Genomic DNA, 9,087 nt, shown 5'->3' on the forward strand with positions numbered 1-9,087 from the left:
CTGCCAACTGTCCCTCTTTCGGAGGGAGAGTCCCTTTTTGGGAGCCCTGTCCCTCTGTCCTCCTCATTTGTCCCTCTTTCAGGACTTTGTCCCTCTTTCTATGTAAATATACGTATTTCTCTACTGAAAAATGTTTCATTGCCTCTAAACTTTATTCCCATCTTTTAAATTGATATATCTCTTATTTTCAAATGTTAATATGAAGGAAAATACACCAGGATAGAAAGGTCCAGTGTGGATTGAATTATAAAACAATACATTTTTCTTATGAAATCTTTATGGAACGCGTGACTAGGGGTGTGACGGGGTGTGGATCAAGGGTGTGGCAGGGGCGTAGCTTAAGTATCCCTTTTTCTCATCTCAAAAAGTTGGGAGGTATGGCAATAGCATGCATATGATGGCCTGCATGATGCAGGTGGCAGGCCATCAAATTGTATGCTACTGTGTACAGTCATGATGAGCTATAAACCTAGGGTCCAGGGTCGTAACTATAGACCCTGCAAGAGATGCAGTCGCAGGGGGGCCCCATCCTGTGAGACTGACAATGAAGGGCAAGGAGAGAAAAAACTTTCTGCTCTCTGCACAATTATTCTAATGACTGCATCTGCTCAGCCACTGATAACGGATCATAGAAAGTTTTGAAGACAAAGATGTGTGCATTAGCCAATTGAATAACATAGGTTCTGGTGGGGGTGGGTTGTTTGTCAGAAGGAGGCCCCATCCAAAGTTTTGCGGGGGGGGGGGGGGGGGGCAGTGATTTCTAGTTACACCCCTGCTAGGGTCACTAACAACCTAGGACCTAGGTTCTCAACGTGTGGTACGCATACTCCAGAGAAAATAAACACATATATCAGTAGCTAAAGATTGGCTGTACTTACATTACATATGCATTTCACTGTCCACGTTTGGATTTCACAGAATTTGTATATAGTATATGCAGAGATAGATGCTCCTGACAGCTCATGGCAGGCTCCATGTTTTTCTGTCAAATGTGTCGTCATGTCCTGCCTGCTTCCTGATCACAGAAAAGCTCGTACTGAATAACACAGTGTGCAGTGAATATTAATGAGCCATGTGGCTAGGAACAATAGCTGACTCCTGCAGTGTACTCTGCCCGGAGATTTATCAGTGCTACGCGCTGGACTGATTACAAGCTGCTGTAACGTCTCATTAGCAGCCGAGGGGAGGGCCCCAGAATGCTTTGCAGTATAGTATGCGGCTTGCATCCTCTTGGGTCTAATTAGCTTTGCTGATAAGCACACATCAAAGGTAAGAGAGATTTTTATCTTCACTAATGCCTTTCTGGCTTCCTTCTAAACTGTTTAACACAGGAGAATAGAGGTTTAAATTAGCTTCTGCAGCCTGACAGTTACTCTTTAACAAAGAATAACAAATTTAGAGTTTTAGAAAATGATAAATCTTATTTAGACACAAAATTAGTATTTTAGCCTATTAAAACCAATAGTAAATGCTTGGAAATGGTTTAGAACCAATTATCATGTACTAGAATTAAATATATATTTGTCAAGTGGTACTTGTAATACTGTTTACTATGCTAGGGGGTACTTGGTGAGTACAGGGTTTTAAAAGGGGTACATACCAATATAATGTTGAGAAAAACTGACCTAGGACATTCTATGTCAGTATGTGTCATTAACGGTGAGCTGGCAGCAGTATGTCCCATGTGCAGGCAGCATCAATAGCATACACAGAAGGGAGGGGGTAGGGTGTGGGCTGTAGCCTTTACAGGGGAAGGGGAGAAATGGTCAGAGCTGTAGCCTGTATGGAGGGGTATGGGGACAGGGCAGAGCTATAGCCTGTACAGGGATAATTGTTCCTGAGCTGCTCCACACTGACCCCCTCCCTTCCTGCCTGTCACTATACACCAAACCATTGTGCCATATCCCTGCACCATGTTAAAAAAAGGAGCTATAGCCTGCACAGGGATACCGGTCAGTTGTCACTAAGCTTCTCCATACTGCCCCCTCCTCTCCCCTCTTGCCTGCCTGTCAGTATGCACTAGGCTGCGGTATCCCACCCCCTGCACAATGTAGAGAGCGGAGCTGTAACTTGTGCAGGGATACTTGTCACTGAGCTGCACCACACTGCCCCCCTCCTCTCCCCTCTTGCCTGCCTGTCAGTATGCACTAGGCTGCCGTATCCCTCTCCCTGCACAATGTAGTGAGCGGAGCTGTAACTTGTGCAGGGATACTTGTTACTGAGTTGCACCACACTGCCCCCTCCTCTTCCATCCTGCCTGTCACAATCACTATACACTGGCTGCCTGTCCCCGAACCATGTGAACAGGAAGCAGAGCTTTTCACATCAGCCTACCTCTCTAATAAATGCCCCCAGCTGTTAGTGCATGCAGGGAGAGATGAGTGCCCCGGCCTCTAGTGCATGCTGGGAGATGTAGTTTTTAATGTCTTTACATCTCCCACTTGGAGATGTAGTCGCTCCCTTTTAGTGAATTGAGACCAAACACATGTCCGGTTCTCAATATGGGTGGCAGAAGCAATATAAAAGAAAAGTTACATTTAGAACCATAAAAGAAAAATAACGTAATGAATATAGAAGAATGACAGAAGTGGAATTTATTTGAGGGTTTTTATTTAAAGTTCCTCAGGGACAGTGGACATATATATGTTGGTGAGGACATGAGATGGTCGGCTGGGGGGATCTCTTGTTGTTTCTGGCTTTTACCAGAACTTTCCTCTTCTCTTTCCAAAGAAGCCTCTTGCTGGAGCAGACGGGGCAGACTTCTTCCTGCTAAAGAATCCGGATAGACGGCTTTTCTGTGGCTTTGCAGTCTGTAGGATGCTCTTTTTCTGCTGCTGGAGTTTTTTCCTGGCCGCCTGTTTCATTTTTGCCAGGTTCTCCTTTTTGGCTTTGTCTCTAAGCTGTTTCCCCAAAGCCTTGACTTTGGGGGCTTTCTCTTTAGCCATTTGCTGCACAGCTGCCTTCTTCTTCTCCATCACCTTCTTTAGCTTTTCTGCCTTTTCTTTGGTCTGCTCCAATTTCTTTGACTTGAACTTGTCAAACTTTTGTTTGCGTTTCTGCATCCTTTCATGATGATCTGTGTGGTGGGTTCCTCCCCCACTCGTCCCTTCTCCAGCATCGCTCACGTCCTCCTCGTCCTCTTCATTTTCTTTGTCCCTTGATTGCCCTAGGAAGTAAAAATAACAGTTAGCAATGGGTGATACATGATGCTAGGTACACCTGTGAATACTCAGTAAATGAATTGCAGTAATAATATTGTATTAGTTACTATCACACTTTGTCATTTGCCCCCTCTGTATACATTCTTTACTTTGTACAACACCAGAGGATCTTCATGTCAGGTTACCAGAAATACTGCGGGCAGCTAGAGTGAATTGTATGCACTTTTAGCTCTTATAAGAGGGCCTGGAGTGCCCCAAAACCTGGTGCAATCTGACATAGGGCTGCTTCTAGACTTTTTGTTGCCTGAAGTACACATTGTGAGGATGACAACCCCCCCCACCCTATCCCAATCCTGCTGTCACATATTGAAATACAATAGTCACCCCCATATGACAAACAGCAATCACCCCACATATGAACAGCAATGATTGCTCCTATGTATCTTCACTGGTGTTAGTGGGCATTATAGATACAAACAACTTAACATGCTGCGCATTATCGCCCCAACCAAGGTGCAGTCACCGGAACTGGCTATCATTGGTGTTCAGTGGGCAAGTGTGCCTATCCCTTATTATTCCTGCTCAGTGTCTGTGGGGGATGGGGGGGAGAGAGACTCAAAGTTACAGAAAGTCAGAAACAGTGACAGTTTCAACACTTATGCAACCTTCATGCATGTTGGATGTTCATGCAGGATGTTTACACACACGGCAGTTTAGTAACCAAAGCTTTTAACAGAATCAATTTGCATAAAAAAGCGAGAAGTTCAATTAGATGAAAAACAATTGTTTTTCTTTGAACTGAATGAGCTACATCTACATGTATCGGACCACTCATCAGCACTGATCTATATCCCCTTTCCCTGCACTTGTTTTTAAGACTTTTAGAATGCTTCCATAAATCAAATGAATAATTTCTGATAGTTCCTAGTGTTTATATTTATGAAGGTGCCGATACATTTGTTAATATATCCTGACGATTTTAGGCAGATCCGATCACTCTGATCTCCAGACAAGACATGTAAGTGAATCTAAAGAATGTCTTCAGAGGGCTGACTGAAAGGGATAGTCTACAAAGTATACTGCTTTGCCTGTAATTTTGTACATAAAGTCATCAGAACATTGCGGCAGACTGAGACAGATTTTTTTTATGAACCCTGGGGAGCAGGGACAGTGTAAAAATGTCAAAGATTCTATACTTCCTTATCTGTGTGGTGGGCACATGTAGTCATTAGTAAAATGCTACAGAAAGCAGACAGGATTTTTTTAAGGACCCTTCATTTTTACGGGACCCTTATCAGTTACTTGCCTCAGGTCGTGTCATGGTAGATCTGGCAGTGTGGCGACATGCAAATATTAACTTTTCTGTAAAAAGCTACTGTATATGGCCTCATCCCACCCCACCTCCGAAGTCCATCACTGCGAGGGTTGTCCTGACTGTACAACAGAGTGGCTTAAAGGACACTTGAAGTGATAGGGATATGGGGGATGCCATATTTATTTGCTTTTGAACAATACCAGTTGCCTGGCAGTCCTGTTGATCTTTTATGCATGATAATGTCTGAGTCACAGCCCTGAAACAAGCATGTGGGAAATTCAGTCAAACATCTGATCTGCATACTTGTTCAGGGTCTATGCCTCAAAGTTAAAGCAAGATTATCAGCAAGACAGCCAGGCAGTTTTTATTGTTTCAAAGTAAATAAATATGTCCGCCTCCATATCTTTCTCATTTTAGGTGTCCTAAATAAAAATGAGTTGGTGGGGCCAAACTTAGTCAAGTAAAGGTAAGCCTGGAGACTTCATTTGTTGGATTCTTATCATGTTTATCAAGATATAGTTGCTACCGTATAAGTTGAAAAAACAAAAACACCTACATTAAAGGAAAAATCAGTTTTGCTTACCTGGTCTTGGTGTCCGCAACTTTTCCGCCATGTCAGACACCACTTCTCCAGGGTCTACATTAAAAAGGCGTTGCCAAAATGGTCGTGACGGCGGCTCATCGACCACTACCGACTGCAGTTCTTCTGGGTCTGGCTCTGGCATACGCCCACTGGCTGGTGGTGTGTCCACCACTACCGCTTCCAGGTCTTCTCCTTCCAGCATTTTGATAAGTCGATCAAGCCTGGATTCCTCATTACGGCTGTAAATAGAAGAAATGGTTCACAGTTAGCAACACATCATGTGGCCAAGCAAGCGGTAATGCAATAATAATGTGTGATAAGCCAGCAGAACCAGAGACAGAACTGCTGGAACATGAGGTCCTGAGTGATCTGAAGTCAGTCTAGTCCATACATGTTAAATTTTGGCCCGCAGAGCTGGTAAATTTGCCCTGCAAGTGGTTTCCCCACTTTGCATTTTGTTTGGCCCACATTAGACCACCAAGGAAGCTATATTGGAGGTGAAGCCCTAGATTACGAGGGAAGCAATATGGGGTAGGGAGGGGGAAAGCACTAGACACCAGGGAACTGTATAGGGGAGGGAGGGGGTAACTAGACAGCAGGGAACTGTATCAATATACAGTTTCTTGTGGGGTCACTAGACTCTAGTTAACTGTATAGTAGAGGGAGGGAGCCACTAGATACCAGGGAACTGTATAGAGGAGGGAGGGGGCATTAGACACCATTGGACTGTATAGGGGAGGAAAGAGGTATTAGACAGCAGGGAACTATGTAGGTTAGAAAGGAAGGGAAATGAATAGCGGAGGGAGGGAAAGATTAGAAAAAAGGGAGGGAGATGGCCATAGACATTAAGGTTGGCCCGCGACTTAGTCCCAGTATTCAGCTTCGTCCCACTTTTGTATTTGAGTATGACATCGCTAGTTGAATGGGAGTTATCTGACTACAGCTGGGAGACATATTCAAAAATATATCTGCCCATGGTGTATATCTATTAGTGTTTGGCATACATGGCACTTTGTGGTTCGCGGGGCAAATGATGAACATACCTGCCAGTTCATGGATGGGCAGATCTTGGTATGAAGGCCTGTTACTTACTCCTGCATGTGTCAGTTTAGTGTTCATCACTTGTATGGATTGTATAGATAATGGTAGCAATACTTACTAGAATTTATTAAGCAGGAAGCAGGTGCATCCTACTAACGCCGATAATATGGCGAGAGAAGCAGCGATGGTCAGCGCCAGCAGCATCCTTAGTGGGATCTCTGTGGGAGAGAAGACATCATTAGTTTCAGTTGGAGAAGCACAAGGTACACATAAAGATGTACATGAATAATAGATCCTCAATACATGTATCTATATGGCCATTAACTGGCAGCCTCTAGGTAGACAATGATTTGAAGAAAGCTGCCTTCCATAATGTACAAATGATCCTAAATGATCACTTTGGCAGAGCCGGGGCAAGGTCCTCCAGCACCCAAGGCTGAGACACCATAGTGCCCCCCACCATCTCTCCAACCCCATCCATCACACACTGATTTCTATTAGACTAAGAGGCACCAAAGGCCCCCAACCCCTCTAACACCTTAATCTCTAGCTAGCTGGCTTGCAGTAACTGCCATGTATATCAGTGGCGTCTCTATAATAGGGCGCAGGGGGGTGTGGCGCACCGGGTGTCAGACACCCAGGGGGGTGTCGTCACGACCCCCCACAGCAGCACAGCAGGAGGGAGAAGCAGGGCTAGATGGAGGGGCTGTGGAGGCAGCGGTGGGGAGGGGGGAAATATCCCCCCCTCCCTCACCTGGGACCCCTCCTTCTGCCTCTCTCTTCCCCCTCCAGAATAGCGGCGACAAGTGCGGGGCGGCCGGAGGCGCATGGACAATTACTTACCTGATTTCCGCGTTCCAAGCGTGGAGCGCAGCGTCATGACGTTACTGGTCTCCGCCTCCAATGCCGCCCACTGTGCTTCCTGATTAGCGGAAGCACAGTGGGCGGCATTGGAGGCGGAGACCTGTAACGTCATGACGCTGCGCTCCACGCTTGGAACATGGAAATCAGGTAAGTTATTGTCCATGCGCCTCCAGCCGCCCCGCACTTGTCGCCGCTATTCTGGAGGGGGAAGAGAGAGGCAGAAGGAGGGGTCCCAGGTGAGGGAGGGGGGATATTTCCCCTGTCCCCACCGCTACCTCCACAGCCCCTCCATCTAGCCCTGCTTCTCCCTCCTGGGGCACCTACACTGGGGGCAACTATACTAGCCATACTGGGGGCAACTATATTAGCCATACTGGGGGCAACTATACTAGCTATACTGGGGGCAACTATACTAGCCATACTGGGGGCAACTATACTAGCCATACTGGGGGCAACTATACTAGCCATACTGGGGGCAACTATACCAGCTATGCTGGGGGCAACTATACTAGCTTACTGGGGGCAACTATACCAGCCATACTGGGGGCAACTATACCAGCCATACTGGGGGCAACTATACTAGCTTACTGGGGGCAACTATACTAGCCATACTGGGGGCAACTATACTAGCTTACTGGGGGCAACTATACCAGGCATACTGGGGGCAACTATACTAGCCATACTGGGGGCAACTATACTAGCTTACTGGGGGCAACTATACTAGCCATACTGGGGGCAGCTATACTAGCTATACTGGGGGCAGCTATACTAGCTTACTGGGGGCAACTATACCAGCCATACTGGGGGCAACTATACCAGCCATACTGGGGGCAACTATACTAGCTTACTGGGGGCAACTATACTAGCCATACTGGGGGCAACTATACTAGCTTACTGGGGGCAACTATACCAGCCATACTGGGGGCAACTATACCAGCCATACTGGGGGCAACTATACTAGCTTACTGGGGGCAACTATACTAGCCATACTGGGGGCAGCTATACTAGCTATACTGGGGGCAGCTATACTAGCTTACTGGGGGCAACTATACTAGCCATACTGGGGGCAACTATACTAGCTATACTGGGGGCAACTATACTAGCCATACTGGGGGCAACTATACTAGCCATACTGGGGGCAACTATACCATCTATACTGGGGGCAACTATACTAGCCATACTGGGGGCAACTATACTAGCTTACTGGGGGCAACTATACCAGCCATACTGGGGGCAACTATACCAGCCATACTGGGGGCAACTATACCAGCCATACTGGGGGCAACTATACTAGCCATACTGGGGGCAACTATACTAGCTTACTGGGGGCAACTATACTAGCTTACTGGGGGCAACTATATTAGCTATACTGGGGGCAACTAAACTATACTAGCTATACTGGGGGCAACTAAACTATACTAGATATACTGGGGGCAACTATACTGGCTGGGGCAACTATACTAGCTATACTGGCTGGGGAAACTATACTAGCTATACTGGGGGCAGCTATCCTGGCTGGGGGCAACTATACTAGCTATACTGGCTGGGGCAACTATACTAGCTATACTGGGGGCAGCTATCCTGGCTGGGGCAACTATACTAGCTGTACTGGCTGGGGGCAACTATACTAGCTGTACTGGCTGGGGGCAACTATACTAGCTATACTGTCTGGGGGCAACTATACTAGTTATACTGGCTGGGGGCGACCATACTAGCTATACTGGGGCAACTATACTAACTATACTGGGGCAACTATACTAACTTCATTGGGGGCAACTAGCTTCACTGGGGGCAACTATACTAGCTACACTGGGGGCAACTGTACTAGCTATACTGGGGGCAGCTATACTGGGGGCAACTATATTACCTACACTCAGGGCTCATTTCCACTATAGCGAATTCGCATGCGTTTTTCCGCATGGAAATTCGCATAGCAATACAAGTGAATGGGACTGTTTCCACTTGTCAGGATTCCTTTGCGTTTTTCTGTGCAGAAAAAATTCGCATGGCAGAGCCATCAGAATTCGCATACCGCATACCGTTATGCGAATCGCATACAATGTATTTAATAGGAAATTCGCATTAGGTTTGGGCATGCGAATTTTCATGCGAATTCGCATAGG

Source organism: Hyperolius riggenbachi, chromosome 2 (genome assembly GCF_040937935.1).
Source record: "Hyperolius riggenbachi isolate aHypRig1 chromosome 2, aHypRig1.pri, whole genome shotgun sequence".
NCBI classification, from domain to species: domain Eukaryota; kingdom Metazoa; phylum Chordata; class Amphibia; order Anura; family Hyperoliidae; genus Hyperolius; species Hyperolius riggenbachi.